General features: G+C 35.9%; 1 protein-coding gene and 1 long non-coding RNA gene across 4 annotated transcripts in view; both read left to right on the top strand.

Moving 5' to 3' along the window:
- LOC117220633 (uncharacterized) overlaps positions 1–19,147 on the top strand; it is a 550,762-nt gene that overhangs the window by 226,920 nt on the left and 304,695 nt on the right. The window lies entirely within an intron of this gene.
- LOC143258813 (uncharacterized) overlaps positions 1–19,147 on the top strand; it is a 104,820-nt gene that overhangs the window by 7,605 nt on the left and 78,068 nt on the right. The window lies entirely within an intron of this gene.

Here is a 19,147-nt window from a genome sequence, read left to right as displayed (position 1 = left end):
AATGTCTATGTTCGTGCAAACGTTACTTTTATTTTGTCGTTAATTCGAATCGCCTCTGTCTTTTTATTTCCGCATAAATTTCTTCGTTGAAGAAATCGGTTCACGAATCTCCATGTTTGCGCGAATATTCTGAATCTAATTAGCAGATTGCATCTTTCTCAAGCTCAATTCATACTTGCAGTATGATAATATAATAACGGTGTGCAGTAAATGACAGTGACGAAAGTAAATTGTGGAAGATATACGATAATGATGCAATAATGTAATAAGATCTTTAGGTGAGGGAATAAGTCGATTTTCTGCATTAAATTTTACTTATTAAAATAATAAATTACGATAAAAAATTTTGCTTATTAAATAATTTACTTATATTTTTTATTTTATTAAGTAAATTATTTTAATAAGTAAAATTTTATTTTAATTCATTAATGGAATATTTTATTAAAATATAAATTTAATTTAATTATATATATTATTTATTATCTATAGTTAAAATATGAAAATAGAACGAAGAGTCGAAACGCGAAGCCAAATGGTAAAAACAAGGAATATAAGAAAAGAAATACTAAAAATAATGAAGATAAGATTAAAGTGAGGAAAAATAAGAGAAAATCTATATAAGAAAAATGAGAATAAAATGCAAACAAATCTAATGTAAATGTAACAAATATAATAAATAAAATAAATCTAGATAAGACAAATAAGAAAAAACATTGAAAATCTAGAACAGAAACAAAAATTAAAAAAGACAGAGATAAAAAATAGAAAACTTGGAACAGAGACAAGGAAGCATTGAAGTCGAAACATTGCAAACCTGAAATGGACGAAAAGATTCGACGAAATATATTAATCGCGAACGTTGAAAATCCGTGATAGAGAAACAAGAATATCGAAACTACGAATAGAGCGAACGAAAATAAGTAGAACGTGAAAGCAGATGGTACCGAATCCAAGGGAGTCGAGGTTATAAAATAAGAGAGAGGCGAGCAGACACACGGTCCGGGTAGTAAAGAAAGAGGGCATCAGAGGGGACAGGCCGGTCACACGCGAAGAGATTAGTCGTAAATGCGTTTGTAATCCGGTGTAAATCCTGGCGATTCGTCGTAAGTCCATTAACAGTGCCGCAGAAACACGAGAGCCGTCGGTGCAACCGACAGAATACCATTATCAGACCGGTAAACAAGTTTCTCTGGCGTGCTCTCGACGAAATCGAGTTGTCCGACAGATTTCCAGGTATCGCTTTCTGGCTTCACTCCAAATCCTTGCCACGAGGTGTTCACGGATCCTTGTGCACCGCCATCCGCCGGTTTCAAACGGCCATTGCCGATTGATCGGGTCGGAAGGAGAGTGGCCCCGGATCACTCTCGATCGAGGTTCCGAGATGCGTGATCTGCGAACACCGAACACCGCTCTAACCTCTCTATCGGGACGCTGGTGGATTCCTTTGGAACCTGGAATGCCTCGTTTAACATGCTCGGCGACGGCGCGAATCAAATCGTCGACGAGTTTACAACTTTTTCAATCGAGAAACGAAAGTCATTTACGGTTCGGTTAAGCAACGACGAATTGCATCTTTTTTTCTGGAGGAAGCCTGTGGAATTTTTGTCAGCGATGTTTTTCCGTGCGAAAGAGCACGCTTTCGAGTAAGTGTACTAATTTTTTCGTTAAGATTTATTTAGATTTGAGAAAGATATGTTCATTGTGACGAAGGTCTTTTTCTTGGGAACTAGATTGTATTTTACGCATTTGAGTAGGTCACTTTTGCGAATTTTTTTGAAGAAATCCTGCAGACTTTTTGAGACAGATTCTTTACTGTGTGAAAGAGCGTAGTTTCAAGGTATTATACTAATTTTTTCGTTAATATGTAACCATAATTGAAGAAGATGTGCTGTCTTATATTTCTGGAGCTTGCACACATTTGTGTATGCCATTTTTGTAATTTTTTGTAGATAACTAATCGATTTTTAAAATAAATCTTTGTCCGTCTGAAAGAATGTATTTTCAAGCAACTGTATTAATTTTTAAGTTAAAATATAATCATTGTTAACAAAGGTGCGCACACTGTGTCGAACGGTTCACTTTTTGGAAAACAGATTTCGTAAATAGAGCCATACTTTATAAGCGATCTTTGAGAGTTTAAAAACAAAAACTTGTAAATTTTTTTAAATCAATTCTTCTGTATGTGAAAGAGTGTACTTTCGAGTAGCTATACTAATTTCTTTGTCAAATGATGTTAATAATTGGCGCAGACGTGGAAACTATTCCAAAGACCCCTTTCCTTGGAAAATTATGTAAATTCAACCATTCGAATCGATGTTCCTAGTGAATTTTTTAAAAGAAATCTTGCGACCTTCTTAAAAAAAGAAAGAAGCCTCTTTTCTGTGCAAAAGAGTGTACTTCGGAGCAACTATACTAATTCACGTCGTTAAAATATAATCATGATCGGGCGAAGATATGTCGACTACCCCGAAGAACCAATTTTCCATTCCACGTTACAGAGGTTAAGTATCATCGATTAGCATAATATTTCATATCATACGTTTTTCTCGCCATTCCGCTGCAGGAATAGCTATGATCATTCCCCGTAAATCCGACGTTAAACAGAACCATAAATTGATCAATTACTATATTTAGAATACCGTCGTTGATCTACAAAAATAGACCACGAGCACGTTGTAGAACATAAAACCCGTTTAATTTGCAACTTTTTATCGGCGGGATCCAGTCGCGATGCTGTCTAATTGCGATTGACACCTTGTATAGGATACCTGCTCCAGTCGATCGTGTACCAGTTTTTCTGACCGACCCGATATGCATATCATTTTCTGCAATAGCTCCGAAGATGAAACCTGAACCAGTTGCATGGAAATGCGCTGTTAAATATGTATTGCACACTATGCCGAACAGCGATCGTCCAAAGCGCCTGCAAATAGGTTGCTTGATATTCGAAAAATTAAATCTTCCCGTAGGTGGGTGCAGTCCCATGCTTACGAAACTCGTTAGAATAAATTTAAACAACTTCGTAACAGCCGGTGGCTTCTCACAAAAATTCCGTATCATCGGGTGGTTGCCCTCGAACGAAACACGTTCGAATTTATTTTGAACACGTGTAGTTTGTCATTTACGTCGACTTTTATTCATTCGACTCGTTTTTATCGATTTTTATTTGTTATTATTTTTTTGATTCATTTTTTCTTTTTACATTTGCAGCAATATATGCAATGATACGTGATATGTAATGCAACGATTTACTAAAAATCTATTGTAATTTAACCTTTTTGTTTACACTTTTATGGAAATTCTATACTATAATTTAAAATCTCTACTCAAATATCTATTAAAAATCTATTATAATTGAAATTTGTAGTAAAAATTCATTATAATTCAATTTTACATAAAACTCGACTATAATTAATTTCACCGGTATTTAAAATTGATTAAAATCTAAATTTCTATTAAGAAACTATCATAATTTAAATTTTCTATTTAAACTTTTATTAAGAATTTATTACAAAAATTCAAATTTATAATAAATTTTATAATAAATTCAATTTAACTTAGAAATCTACTATAACTAATTTCACCCCTATTTAAAATTGATTAAAAAACCTTAGTTTCTATTAAACATGTATTATAATTTAAAATTTCTACTTAATCGCCTATTAAAAATCTATTATAATTCAAATTTATAATAAAAATTCATTGTAACTAAACTTTATATTCAAATTCTTATAAATATCTATTATAATTTAAATTTCTCTATCGAAAATTCGTTACAATTAAATCTATACATATATATATGCATTGTAGAATTTAATATTACTGAATTATAAAATTAAAGTAAATTATATATATTTAATTTTATAATTCAGTAATATTAAATTCTACAATGCATATTTCGAATTAATGATAAATCACGCAAGAATTTTTTCCTGCCTCGTTCTATGCATCACAATAGAATAAGTGCTCGGTTAAATTATCACCGAGTTTTGCAATAATGCCGCACATAGGTTGCATCAATAAATCGTCTGCAAAACATCGTACAATGTAAATTCTGTGTCGGACAATATCGTCGAACCAAATTATTTTTTAAGTCGATTGTTTCTTTTGTTTGAGGAAAATGGTTCCTTTTACTCGTCAATTTAACGGGTGTCCGTGTAGAAATAGGTTGCGCATGGAACGACCGTAAATCTAAAGGTATCGCGGTCGGTTCATAAATCCGTCGAGAGCCGAAACGATCGGTTGCAACTTTGTCGAGACGTTTATTCGATGGTAAAGCCATCAGCGGACTTGTATCACCAGAAGCGGTAGTTTCTACGATCGGGCAATTTGCTTGCATAATGCGACGCCCACGTGACTCCCACGCACTAGTCTCGGCTGAGAACCTTCGTCCGAGTTATACCGGCTATTAACGATAATTCGGGGCGACGTTGTACTAGACCGAATACGCGATCGAATACGCAAAAATCTCGCTGACACCGTTTCGCAGCTAGAACGTTCTTCCATATGAACCTCGATCGTTGTTGAATCTATTTTGATCATTTTTCCAGTCTTGAAGATGCAAAAAATTTTGTACACACGATAGTTCGCAAAATATAATGTATTCTCAAGACTAAAACTTGATTATATTGAAAATATGTACTATTATTATTATTATCGTATATTTTATTTGATATCTATAGTTTGCAAAATATAATATATTCTCAAGACTAAAATTTTATTATATTGAAAATATGTACTATTATTATTATTATCGTATATTTTATTTGATATCTATAGTTTGCAAAATATAATATATTCTCAAGACTAAAATTTGATTATATTGAAAATATGTACTATTATTATTATTATCGTATATTTTATTTGATATCTATAGTTCGCAAAATATAATATATTCTCAAGACTAAAATTTGATTATATTGAAAATATGTACTATTATTATTATTATCGTATATATTCTATTTGATATCTATAGAATATATATTATTTTATATTTATATTGCATTTTTTTATCTTAGATTTATATAACTATTTATATAATATATTTTGACTTAGTAATTCCAAATAAAATATATATTATTGTTATTCTATGTTTTATTTGATATTTATGTTATATATTTATATATTTTGTGACTTAGTAATTCTAAGTAAAATATATATTATTGTTATTCTATGTTTCATTTGGTATTTATATTATACATTTTATTTTATATTTATATATAACATATCTTATTTTCTAAACATTCCTAACATAACTTAGTAATTCTATGTAAAATATGTATGATTATTATTATTATTATTATTATTATTATTATTATTATTATTATTATTATTATTATTATTATTATTATTATTATTATTATCATATATTTTATTTCCTAAATGATTATAAATTAATAAATTAATAAATTATAAAATGTCGACTTATAGACATTCCAAGTAATTATGCAAAAGAAAAAGAATAGCGATTGAGTATTAAGTTCCCAGATGATCGAAATGTGACGCTGTGCCGCGGTGAGAAAATTTCGTTTCTGTCCGAGCTAAGTGTTTCTCGAATCGGCCGGAGCTTCGATTCGTAGATTTTGCTGTCTGGAAACCTGTACAATGAGTCGCCGATAATACGAGCGTAATGTTACGGAAGCGGTTAACTGCATTTAACCGGCACCAGAAGCGGATAGCCTTATCCGACGCCGATCGAGATGAAGAAATTAAGCGGAAAATATACTGTTCGACGTGGTTCTGGCTCGTGAAAGTTTCGTTGGCCTGGCTGCGATCGATTGGTGGATCGAATCGAATGCGCTGCTAACCTGTAATTCACCTCCGTATAATAATTTAAATGCTTTTCTTTGTAATCGAGGTTTCACTTCCCGGTGTTCATTGCCTTCGACGAATACTGAATTATGTTTCTCGGTTTTTTGTAGCCTGCCTAGGTAATAGAAAATTAGCGGTGTTTATGCGATCGATAGCCATTTAATCGGGAGAAACGATTCGGAGGAATTATACTGTGATTTTGTTTGCTATGTTACTGATTTTATCATTATAGATCGTGGAATACGGTCGACGCAGAAAATTGCAGGTTTTGCTTCATTTATCTCGCTGCTTTATCTTTTTTTTTTGCATTTATAATGACTTTTACAACACGGCCACCGCACATCAATTGCAATAGAAGATAGAATGATCGCCATAAACTACGCAATTAGCATGTTTTACAAAACGAAGATGTAGTATATTTTGTATTTCTTTGCATCTCTAATGACTTGCACAAAAAGAAAATTGCACTTCGATCCTGTTTCATCCGATGTCTGAAAAGCAGAATATGTTCGCCACATATCATGGAAGTGTTACACTGTAGAAAACGAAGATGTAGCAATTTTCATTTCCTCGCATCTGTAATGACTTCCTGTAACGAAACAACGCGGTGTAACAACGTTTCATAAATCATAGCTGCAGAAGATAGAGAACAACCACTTCAGAAAATAAAGAAGCTGCGCGCCGTCTAAAGGCCTCGTGAACAAAGTATAGTTAGCTCAATTAGCGTGAGTAGTCATGCGGCGAATGTAGCATCCGGGTTCGAATCCCAGCCCAACAATTCAATCGGCTGATCTTTATCTCCTCATCTCTAATAGCATTACTTATGTACGCAGACATTATATAAGATAATGTAGAAGCTATTTTAAACAATCTCCGGGGTAATTGCTTAATTAGCGCTGAATAAATTTAATGAGATATTTGGATGAATATTTATAATAATCGCGGTGTTTAGACTCGGTCTGCATATTCTTAGCCTTTCGCTCTCTGTCTGTCTGTCTGTCTCTCTCCCTCTCTCTCTCTCTCGCTCTCTCTATTATTTCTCTCTCGCGCACGCGCTCTTTTTCGCTCTCAATCGTGATCTAAATTTACTTGAGATTAATTTGTTATTCATGAACGCCTATTTATACTAACGTTACGTTAAACTTTTTCATTCAGGGACGTTCATTGGATGTTTTCCTATCTTTAAACCGAGCAATTAGAGTCTGGGAAAACGAGTTTATTCTTTTACATCTTGTATAATTTTCCGGCGAAGATAAAAGTCTCATTTCGCTGTGTTATCTTTTAGGTAAATTATACAGAAGCTACGGAAACATTAGAGATGCATAATATTTTAAACTGGAATTAAAACTTTCAAAAAAAAGACTGAAAATTTCGAGAATATTCGCGAGGTATTTTAACTATCAGACTGTAGAATTTTATGTGAAATAAACATTATTTCGCTACACCAGCTTCTTGAAAATTGGAGAAGCTATAGAAATATGAAAAATGCATACAACTTTAAGTTGAAATTAATTCTTTCGAAATTGAGAATTTTGAAAACATTTACAAAGTATTTTATTTATTGGACTGCGGATCTTTATGCAAAATAACAAGGCAAATCATTTTTGCCGTAAATGCATAAAATCTACTAATTATTGTTATAAGCAAAAATGATTTGCCTTGTTATTTTGCATAAAGATCCGCAGTCCAATAAATAAAATACTTTGCAAATGATTTAAAAATTCTGTTTGTAAAAATTTGCATGTTTGCAGGAGCTACGTAAGTATCTATTTAATTCCTTAATCATTTGATCAAATTGAAAATAGCACAACAGTAGTGTCTTCAAATTTTTTACATGTTTTTACTGTTTCGTACTCGATCGATGAATTCTTCTCGCAAACGCATAAAATGCATTTCATTGCGTGCAGTTTTATCTTGAACAGAGGTCCGCGAATTAATAATATTTCGATAAATGCGGCAATTGATTCCATCGTAAATTTCGCTGCACAGACGTTTCCAAAGACATGTAATACCACTTCGCCTCGCACATTCGAACGATTCTCACTTTTGCAATGCGTCAACTGCATTCCAAGCAATCATCCAATCAGTATTTCCCACTGTCGAGAGAAAAAGGAAGCCAGAAACTGTTGTACGCCGCGAACGTAGAGGCACGCAAATTATCTGCTTTGTCCGGGAAGTTACGACTTTGTTGCAGGTGAAATTCCGAAAAGCCACCGGGCACACCTCTCGCCAGCTTTTCCGTCTGGCTAACTAGGGTATCGACGACGTGTGAAAATCGCTGTTAGAATGACGCTAACAAGAGACGTCCGACAAATATGAAATGCCGCTTTGCGTTCCATTCGTTCGCCGCATTTTACGGGGAAATATTTCACGCGGATTCGCTTTATCTGTAATTGATGGCGGGACTGCGGATCGTCATGCATTTATGGCATTTCCGAGTTAATAAAATGATCGGAAATGTGTACATCAAACGATGTTCGCAGTTTCGTTCGGAGTTTATGAAGTTTTGCTCGATCTTTGTCGAGAAGGCTTTCCTAGTCGATAAACTGTAGAATGTGTACTCTTTAGGAATTTTTTCTGGAGGTACGAGCGGGTTACTTTTTTTAAGAGGTGTGTCATATGTAAGGGTATATATTGTTCAACTTTTGAGAATTTTATTGCGACGGAATCTCAAAAATTGATTAAGCGACAGCGACTTTCGTAAAGTTGATTTTCAGCGAGATTTTTCGAAAGTGCAAAATAAACGACTGTTATTAGGGGAACAAGCTGTAACTGCGGCATTGTTTAAGATTTTGCAATGAAAAAATTCCTACATGTTGCTAAATATACGTAGTTTCGAACGAGATACTTGTTAAATAAAAAGCTCCACCGGTTTGTTCAGAAAAAATTCTCAAAAATCTCTTTTTCTTCAAATTGATAAAGGGTGACACTAAGCTTTTATACAAAAACGAGGTTCTGTCGCACAGGCTGTAACTCGGGTATTGTTTAGCCTTTCGCAATGAAAAAAATCCTACGAGTTGTTCAATGTATGCACTTTCGAACGAGATACTTGTTAAATAAAAAGCTCCACCGGTTTGTCCAGAAAAAATTCTCGAAAAGTCACATATTTCCCGAGACTTGTTACGAGCCCTAACTTCTTTAGGGCTTCATCGGCGAAGGTCGTAACGCGGATCGTAGAGGTACGCACGTACCTCCGCTTGTTCTCACTTAGCAAGATGCGTGTTCTCGCGCTGGGAATATAACCAGCCTTTTGCCGAACCCTTTCTTACGATCGGTGTTTTGCAATTCCTCCGGCGTGTCGGCTCCCTCGCGAAACCGCTCTCGCCCGGGTTTGTTTGAATACCCGGGGATTATATAATAGACACCAGCCGCACAAAAGGTGTGCGTGAGCTTTTTTCTCTATTGTCGCCTCGCGCCGCGAATCCTTTGAAATACACCAGGAAGCTGACTAGCTGGCGTCACGGGAGGAATGCGGCTCCCATTCGTCGAGATTCAATCTCGACTTTATAACCCATCCATCTTTTACCGCTTGCACAAAGAAACGCGAATTTTCTGGTCTCGCGATTGGTCCTCGCGTGCCTCGTTTGTTTGCAAACGATTCAGTCGTTTGTTTATTTCACTTCTGCTCCGCTAGCTCTCGCCTGTGAACTGATTATCCTCTCTTCCAGTGGTCACGGTTTCTCGGAAACGTTCCAACAAGTTTTGTCCCAAAGCTTTTTACCTATAAACGTCCGTGTCCTATATTGTACAAACATTTCTAGTTTTGTTGGCTGTTTATTTGTGCGGTCATTCGATTCTTTGTACGTAAATAATATAGATTTATTTAACTTATAATTGTTTTGTTAAATATGTATAAATGTGTATATATTTAAATATGTTTTGTTAAATATATGTATATATATATTTATTTATTTTAATTGGATACACATATATAAATATATAAATGTATTTATTGCTCAGTTTTATTAGCTGTTTATTATTGTATTTATTTGTCTTTGTACGCAAGCAATGCAGAATTATTTATAAAATTCGCGAGATTGTTTTACAAATATTTTGCATCCGCGTTTGACCAGAGAGGAAACTTTATTCTACAGGAATGAAATTCCCCTTCGTATTGTTTCATTTGTTTCTATTTTTATCGGATGCACAAAGGCTTCTTTTCATTGTAACATGAACAATGTACGATAAAATATAATTACCGCAATTATCGTCTGCAGAATTGTCGATCTAATCTCGTGTATTTCAGAATTCGTCACGATCACGTTAATTTGTAATCTTTGCAATTGACAACCTACTAGCTCTTATTTATCATGAAGTTAATTGAAATTATAATTGCAAATAAAATCTCGATAAATTCTGAAGGAAATGAAGTATCCGCGAAAACAAGCGAACATTGTGAATGAAAATTGTGAACGATTTTTCCAGCTTCGACTTCTCTTCGATAAAACAGTTTCGACTTTTGAAATTGTCAAGGCATTAACTTCGCTATCGTGTGATTCGCGTTGCCGGGCATCGCCGGCCGCGAGATATCACTTTCAATTGCGGATGATCTACGGGTTGTACTTCCCATCGACAGGACAATGAAGAGTCGCAACGTTACCGTCGCTCGTGCCATTTATTGTACCGTGAATTTCTATCGGCTAACACCCGTTAACGCCAGAAACAATTCATTCTCCTTTCCCGGTGATCAACAATGTTACACGGCACGAACATATAGATGTCTATCGCTTTACGGTTTAGACGAAGCCCCGATGAAAGGTGAATTACTTTGACTCTTTGATCTTTATTGCTACAAGTATCGTTTGTGCGTCAGATTTCACCTTTGTGAATTAGAAAGCGGTCGAGAGAGGTATCGCCGCTACGGTTTCGCGCTATACTTCGATTCGCTTTAACGTGTTACACCAGCGGAAATTGGAAACCTGCGCCAATTAGCGGCACCGTGTATCCTACGATCACCTACACCGTTTCTTTTTTCCAGCCGAGGAAAATCGCGAACATTTAACAGTCGATTGTTGTATCGCGATTAAGGCTCGCGTCTCACGTTTCTTAAAAGAACAAACTCTTTCGGCTACACGCGTTATCGAGCAGAATAATGATTTCATTTTTGTGACCACGCACGAGTCTTTCAGTTTATGTCTCGCAAAAGGAACGAAACACTTTAGATGCACATCTTATCGAGCAGGATATTGTTTCGATTTTTCTGTTATAAAGAAGTTTCTCATTTTATGTTGCTCCAAAAGGGGAACTACTTTAGATACACGTTTCATCAAGTAGGGTATTGTTTTAATTTTTATAATACACACAAGTTCTTCATTTTATGTTCTTCGATAGAAGCAACACTTTTAGATACACATCTTATCAAGCAGAATAATCAATTCATTTTTGTACCATACACAAGTCTTTCAGTTTATATTTCTAAAAAAATAAAAGTAACAGTTCAGATACACACACACATTTTATCCAGCAAAATGTTGTTGCAAGTTTTGTATTATAAAGAAGTTTCTCATTTTATGTATCTAAAAAGAAAAGAAATACTTCAAGATACACGTTTCATCAAGTAGGACATTGTTTTAATTTTTATAATACACACAAGTTCTTCATTTTATGTTCTTCAACAGAAGAAACACTTTCAGATACACATCTTATCAAGCAGAATAATCAATTCATTTTTGTACCATACACAAGTCTCTCAGTTTATATTTAAAAAAAAATAAAAGTAACAGTTCAGATCCACACACACATTTTATCCAGCAAAATGTTGTTGCAAGTTTTGTATTATAATGAAGTTTCTCATTTTATGTATCTAAAAAGAAAAGAAACACTTCAAGATACACATTTTATCAAGTAGGACATTGTTTCAATTTCTATAATACATACAAATTCTAGATTTTATGTTCCTCCAAAGAAGGAACACTTTTAAATAACACATCTTATCAAGCAGAATAATTAATTCATTATCGTACCACAAACAAAAAGAATAACGAAAGCAATAAATGAAAAAAAAACCGATAAATGTCTGATGAGAAAAGAAAACGGAAATTATTAGTAACTCGATCTAATATTTTCCAATTTCTGTCGCAATAACGCGGCCGCGACGAGACCGCCGATTTCCCGGCAAAGAAACAGCACGTCTGCGAAAGTTCCCACACATTTGTCACAGCTTGTCGCGCTAGCCGAAACTTCGCGACGAAAGCAAAACACCAGCGGATCGTCGGTCGGAAGAAGAAACCGCAGTTCGAGAGGGTCGAGGAAGTTGAATCAGAAATTAATCGCGAACGAGGGAGAAGCGGAGGAGGGCCCCCCCGGAGTTGAGGTGAATTTCGACGCGCGGAGGATCGCTAATGCGCTCTAAATTACGACCACTGAATCAAATTCACCGAAGCTAACAATATTCCGACGGCTGTGCTGGCAGGAAAGCAAAAGGGGCTGGCTGCCGGTGACTCAGCCCGCTTTCTTCCTGCGGCTCTGTCCGAGAGGAAACTCTGGCTTTGAAATACAAGATGCTAATTGCTAAACGGGGATGTACACCAGATTCTAGCAGGGCTTATCCCCCCACGGGTTTCCTTCGCGCAGCCCTTTCTCGTTCTCATTCTCATTCTCGTCCTCATTTCCATTCCCATTCCTCTTCGCCGGCGAACCACTGAATATTCAAACTTCGCCGTGGAATGAGCGATAAACGCAACATCGACTCTGTTTCCTCGAGCATCGGCCACGCCGGCTCGGCCCGGCCCGGCCCGGCTTCGTATTCTTTCACGCTTTCAACGACCTTTTAATACCATTCTATTTTTATTACCGAGACGATGATCGATTGTCCGCTCGTATCTCGAACCTCTGCCTACCGGGTGCCTGTTAATGGCTTTCTGCGAGCCTAACCGTTCCGAGATGTCCCGGTATAATGCGCAGCGATTTCGTTTCTTGCGGAATAAACGAGATCTGCGATTGTTCTTTGCGGTGAAGATGTTGCTGCTTTGACTTCTGGCTTTTTCAGATTTTGCACTGTTTTAGGGTGTGTTGGAATGTTTTCGACTATTCTGAAATGTTCTCGACTGTCTTGACTGCTTTAGATTGCTTCAGATTGTTTCAGACTGTTTCAGACTGTTTTAGACTGTTTTAGATTGTTTTAGATTGTTGTAGACTCTATTAGATTGTCTTGGACTGTTATAAACTGTTTCAGACTGGCTTTGGACCGTTTCAGACTGCTTTAGATTGTTTCAAAATGTTTTAAACTTTTTCAAACTGTGTCAGAGACAGTCTTAGACTGTACTAAACTGTTTTATCCTGTTACAGACTGTTGAAGACTATTTTACACTGTTTTAGATTATTTCAATCCGTATTCGATTGTCTTAGATTGTTTTAAAGAATTTGAAAATGTTTTATACTGTTGCAAACTGTTTAAGATCATTTTACACTGTTTTAGACTGTTCCAGTCTGTATTCGATTGTCTTAGATTGTTTTAAAGGGTTTTTAACTGTTTCAGACTGCTTTAGACTGTTTCAAAATGTTTTTAACTGATTCAAACTGTATCAGTGATGATCTTAGACTGTTTTAATTTGTTTCACACAATTTTAGATGATCGCAAAGTGTTCTAAACGGTTATAGATTGTTTTAGACCGTTTCAGACTGTTTTACATCGTTTCAGACTGTATTAAATCGTTTCAGACTATTTTACACTGTTTCAAACTCTATTAGATCGTCTTAGACTGTTTTTAACTATTCTGAACGATTTTGTACTGTTTCAGACCATATTACTCTATTTTAGATTGTTTTAGACGGTTTCAGTCTGTATTTGATTGTCTTAGATTGTTGTGAAAGGTTTTAAAGTGTTTTGGGCTGTTTCAAAATGTTCTTAACTGTATTAAATTATATTGAACTAGCTTAAACTTTTATTTTAACTGTTTTAGACAATTTTAGATCGTCTTAAGGTGTTCTAAATTGTTTTAAACTGTTTTGAAACGTTTTAGACAATTTCAGACTGTTTTATAACGTTTTAAACTGTTTGAGACTGTCTTAAAATATTTTCAAAAATTTTAGATTGTCTTAAACTATTCCAAACTGTTTTACACCGTCATCGTCGACTGTGTTATCAGACTTCAAACAATTTGTAAACGTTCTTCACAATAATCTCAATTAAGTTAAGAATTTGTTCCATCACTTCATTGCATATAATCCTTTGCACATTAATCCTTTCCATTGCAAATATAGTAGTGTTCTCATTTATACAAACAAATTAAACGCGAACAGAAATGTTTCAGTTTATTGTAAATTCAATCGTGTGCACGCGATCGTTACTTCGATAATAAATGACGAGGGCAACACAGAGGGTTAATGAACAAATTTGCTCGTCCCATCGACGTAGAATTTCGCAAGGCACTGGATTCTGCCGCGTACGAACCGTCGAAAACGGTGTTCAAAAGCCGCGAAACCGGGAAGCCGCTTCCCAGGAAATGGCTGTCGATGATTTCCACGGGAAAATAGAGCAACGCCCGCCGCCGGCTGCAAATTTATTTTGTCCCGGTAAGCGAAACCAGACGAAAGAACACCGAACCTCGCGCCATCCTCAGCCTTTCAACCCCTTTTTCCATCCACCCCCGGTTCCCGAACTCCGGGTCACGGCAAAGTGGAAAATCTCTTTTGTAAGCCGTAGCATGTTTCCGCTTCTCCCGCTCGTTTATTTTAATATTTGAACGAGCCTGAACAGCTTCAGCGGGGAAAAGCGTTGAAAGCGACGCTAAAAGCAACGCTTTCAACGTCGCGGGGCCTCTCCGAGGCCGCGCGCCGCCTCCTCCCCCGCGTTCGCGTACACGCGGCGGATCGTTGCATCGTTGTATCGCTAATCAAACGCTCGCCGATTCGATTATATCATCATTCGCGTCGACGTGTTTCATATTTTGCCTCGCAACGGAACACCGTTTACCTCCGGCGCTAAGAACAATTCAGACGATATCCCTAACGTCGTGTCGTTATCGAAACGTGTCTGCTTTTCCTCGTCGTTGTTAGCATCGATAACTCGAGCCTTATTGCTCGATGATTCGATTTCAAAGATTTGCTTTTCTTCCTGAGCAATCAACAGTGAACGCAGGTTGTTTTCTGAACGATCATACGGAAAAATGTTTGCATTAAAGGCAAACGGTTTGAGCATTTTTTGAAACGACCGAACTCAACGTATTTTGTTCTCATTGCAATCGATAAACAGTGTTTAGAAAGTATTTTTAAACGATCACGCTATAAAGTATTTGATCTTTTTTTATCAGTATTAAAAGCGCAATTTTTTGAAATGATTTCACTGAAAATATTTCGTTTTCTTCGTCACTAGTAAGGTAAACTAATTTATCTTTTAAACGATTATATTGAAAAATGTCTGTCTTTTTGTATCACTATTAAGAGTAGAAGGTTTAAGAATTTTTTAAAATGATTTTACTGAACATAATTAGTTTTCTTCGCAACCAGTGAGCAGACGATATAAATTCTTTTCTAAACGATCATCCGGAAAATTTGTTGCTTCCTCATGATTAAAAAGCAGATAATTAAAATTCTTTCCTCAGCGATTATCGTGAAAAGATCTGTCTCCTTTCTCATACTTAAGAAGAAAATCGCTTGATTCCCTCTGAAATAAATCCACTGAAAAGATTTGTCTTGCATCGACATTAATTGTCGACGAAGAATTAAAAGCCTTTTTGAAACGTTTACATTGGAAAGTCTATTTTTCTTCGTCGCGAATGGTCGAAGAAATAATATTCATTCTCAAACGATTATACTGAAGATCTGTTTCTTTCGCAATTATCGAGCAAAGAATTGAAATTCTTTCCTGAAAGATTACACTGAAAAGATCTATCTTGCTCCGTAATTAATAATTAGACTGCGGATCTTGTGCATTTATGGCTGGTGCAGAGTTTTTAAATGCAAGAGAACATATAAATTGACGTGGTCCGATAACATTTCTATTTTCTTTCGATAACGAGGAATCATTCAGTTAACGAAAGAAGCTTAGATTCCTCGGAACGAACTTAGACGATTGTTATTTTACACAAAATTCCGCAGTCTCCTAACGAAAATAAAGAATCAATACCTTCTTCCTGCGATCGTTCTAAACGAAAACCGCTTCGTTCAAAAACGAAGACTAAAAAATATTCTCGAAACGACGTCTCTCCGCGTATAACGTCGAGCCGAAACTCTGTTCTGAAAAATTCCACGGAGGTCCCGAGAAATTCATAACATTCGCAGCGCCTAAACGGACTAAACAAAGCAATTAAGCAATTACGGGTGGAGGCAGGCCCCGGTAATTCGACGTCAGAAACGGCTCGGACAAAAGCACAGTGATTAAATCACTCGGGACACTTGATTCACGGCGTACAACGATGTATACACACGTCGTTCCCGACTCCACACATACATATACAGACGTGTACACGTGTCCCCGCATGCACAGAGGAGACAGATCTCCGGAATCATCGTCGACTGTCCAGAGAAGAGGTGCGGCGTTTGTGCGCGCGACATCGGCACGTGTAATTCACAATTCATGGAAAACGGGGTCGCGGGCTGGCGAGCCGGGAAAGTGTCCCTTCCTTTTTCAACATCCCGTCGGTCTTTTCCATCCCGCGGCAGGCGCCGGCACAGCGACGGGAAAAAAGCGCGTGTTTCAACCGCAAAATCGATTCCGCGCGACGGGCCAAATGTCGCGTTTCTTTCCGTAGCCGTTCGGCCGTCGCGTCAACGGCTCGGAAAAGTGGACAAAGGCTAACGAGATTTTCCGCGTTCGTTATTAAACTGGGGAAAACGGGCCCGCGGAACGTTCCGCCCGCTAATCGGCGCGATTGTTCGACGCTTCCATCTTTTTCGCTTCATAATACCGGCGAAACAATACTCCGTAATCGTCGTACAAATCGATCGCAGGAGGAGCTAAGCGGAAAACGATGTCTCAGATCTTCACGGAAGCTTTCAACTTCGTTTCAGACATCGTTGGCCGACTATTTTCATTCTCGAAGGAATTGGCGAACGGTGTTAACCGATTATCGATTGCAAACTGTGCTAGGATCGATACGTGGAGTTTTCGAAAACATATTTTTCGAGACACTTTTCGCATTAGTTTTGCCGTTTTTATTAGCGCAACAGCTGTTTAGTTGATTTCATGGACTGTTTTAAAATGTTTTAAATTGTTTCAGACTGTATTGGGTTGTCTTAGATTGTCTTGTATTGTTTTAAACTGTCTTAAATTGTTCTGGACCATTTTTTATTTTCTCAGAGTGTTCTAAATTGTTTTAGACTATGTAAGACTGCTTTAAACTGCTTTAGATTATTTCAGACTGTTTCAGACTGTTCTTGACTATTTTGGACGATTTTGGACTGTTTCAGATTGTACTAGACTATTTTGGACTTTTTTGGACTGTTTCAGACTATTCTAGACAATTTTGGACAACTTTTGACTGTTTTAGACCATTTTGGACTGTTTCGAACTGTCCTAGATTATTTTTGATTAGTTTAGAATATTTTGGACCCTCTCAGACTATTTCAGACTATTTTAGACTGTATTAGATTGTCATAGACTGTTATAAACTGTTGTGGAATATCTTGGATTGTTTCATAATGTTATAAACTATTTTGGGCTGTTTCAGACTGTTTTAGACAATTTTGAACTATTTTGGACTGTTTCAGACTATTCTAGACAATTTTGGACAACTTTTGACTGTTTTAGACCATTTTGGACTGTTTCAAACTGCCCTGGTCAATTTTTGATTATTTTAGAATATTTTGGACTATTTTGGACCCTTTCAGACTATTTCAGACTATTTCAAACTATTTTAGACTGTATTAGATTCTCGTAGACTGTTATAAACTGTTTTAGTTTGCTTTAGACTATTTCGGACTGTTTTAGACCATCTGAAAACGTTTTAGACAATTTTAAATTGATTCAAAATGTTCTAATTAGTTTTAGACTGTTTTAAACTGTTTCAGACTATTTCATTCTATTTTAGACTGTATTAGATTGTTTCAGTCTCTATCGGACTGTCTCAAATTTTTTTTAAGTATTATGAACTATTTTAGACTATTCCAGACTGTTTTAAATTGTTTTATATTGTTTTAGACTGTTTTAGACTATTTTCGATGGTTTTAAATTGTCTTAAATTATCTTACACTGTTTTCGACAGTTTTGGGCTATATATATTTTAGACAATTTTCCTTACAATATATCTATTCAATTAACATAATTTATTTCAATAATTTCAAGTGTCCTGAAACGAATTCCAAATTTCTGACAATTTTATAAAATTTGTTTAAAAGTCGTCTTTCGATTAAATTCCTTAAATGTTTGTATCGTTTCGTATCTGATTGTTTTATCTGAATGATATTCATAACGAAAATAATAACTTCAATGCAACAGTAGCATCGACGAAGAATTTTTATTACGATACATTCGTTTGATAAATTGTACTGTAATAATATTCAAATTTGCTGAAACGGATTCCATGTTTCCGACAATTTTTCCAAATTCGTTGCAAGTCGTTTTACGAGCCGAAGGATTAAATCGATAAAGAAGTACGGAGATCCGTGCGCGGAAAATTCTGCTGTATAACGCACGCGTAAAGAATGTCTCGATCGCTGGGCAACACGTGCTGAATCTATTTTAAAGCGATCGCCGTCGATCCTACGTTTTGCGTCATTTTATATGCGAATTAACGATTCGAGGAACGATGCAGTCCCGTAAACTGGTTTCCCCGGAACGTCAACACGTGGAAACGATTCGCACGGTATTTCCGTTTGCTCTCTTATTTTATACCGCCTTTCGTAGGATAAGTAAATCTGCCTCTTTGATGTGCAATTTACATGCGAATACACTGAGCAGGCGAGAACATTTTTATTTGTTTGGAATACAATGTGAACACGCTTCCTGGCCGGCGGTGATAGAAATGCGGGACGTAAAAAGGATGGTTGAACCAGTTCGTAGCGCGAATAAATTCTCTATCCGTTTCAGTTGCTTCTCGCGGGCTTTTTAAAGCTTAGTGAAACTTAAATGTTCGAAAACATTTTGCTGAAATGTCATAAGTAAAATATTATATATATTCTAAAATATTCTAAAATATTATATTGAAACATCATAAAATATTGTACTGAAATGTCATAAAATATTGTAAATAAATATTATAAAATATTATATCCAAACATTATGAAATATTATAAAATACTGCACTTTATTGTATTTTTAAGTTATTGTATTATTAAGAATTTTCTGATAGAAAAGAAAATCGTGTTTTCATTCTAAGTGTACGTTTATTGTAAACATTTCATATCCGTAAAATAATGTCTTTCTTTTTGATCGACACGAACTAAGAAAATTCCAAGG

The sequence above is a fragment of the Megalopta genalis genome, chromosome 2, assembly GCF_051020955.1.
Source record: "Megalopta genalis isolate 19385.01 chromosome 2, iyMegGena1_principal, whole genome shotgun sequence".
NCBI lineage: Eukaryota > Metazoa > Arthropoda > Insecta > Hymenoptera > Halictidae > Megalopta > Megalopta genalis.
The sequence above is the reverse complement of the archived record's forward strand: the minus strand, read 5'-3'. Positions and strand labels throughout refer to the sequence as shown.